Here is a 371-nt window from a genome sequence, read left to right as displayed (position 1 = left end):
CGTTAAGGCGCAATACAGGTTACGTTAAGGCGCAATACAGGTTACGTTAAGGCGCAATACAGGTTACGTTAAGGCGCAATACAGGTTAGGTTAAGGCGCAATACAGGTTAGGTTAAGGTACGACATAGGTTAGGTTAAGGTACGACATAGGTTAGGTTAAGGTACGACATAGGTTAGGTTAAGGTACGACATAGGTTAGGTTAAGGTACGACATAGGTTAGGTTAAGGTACGACATAGGTTAGGTTAAGGTACGACATAGGTTAGGTTAAGGTACGACATAGGTTAGGTTAAGGTACGACATAGGTTAGGTTAAGGTACGACATAGGTTAGGTTAAGGTACGACATAGGTTAGGTTAAGGTACGACATAGG

Source organism: Schistocerca americana, unplaced genomic scaffold (assembly GCF_021461395.2).
Source record: "Schistocerca americana isolate TAMUIC-IGC-003095 unplaced genomic scaffold, iqSchAmer2.1 HiC_scaffold_412, whole genome shotgun sequence".
NCBI classification, from domain to species: Eukaryota; Metazoa; Arthropoda; class Insecta; order Orthoptera; family Acrididae; genus Schistocerca; species Schistocerca americana.
Note: the sequence above shows the minus strand (reverse complement) of the source record.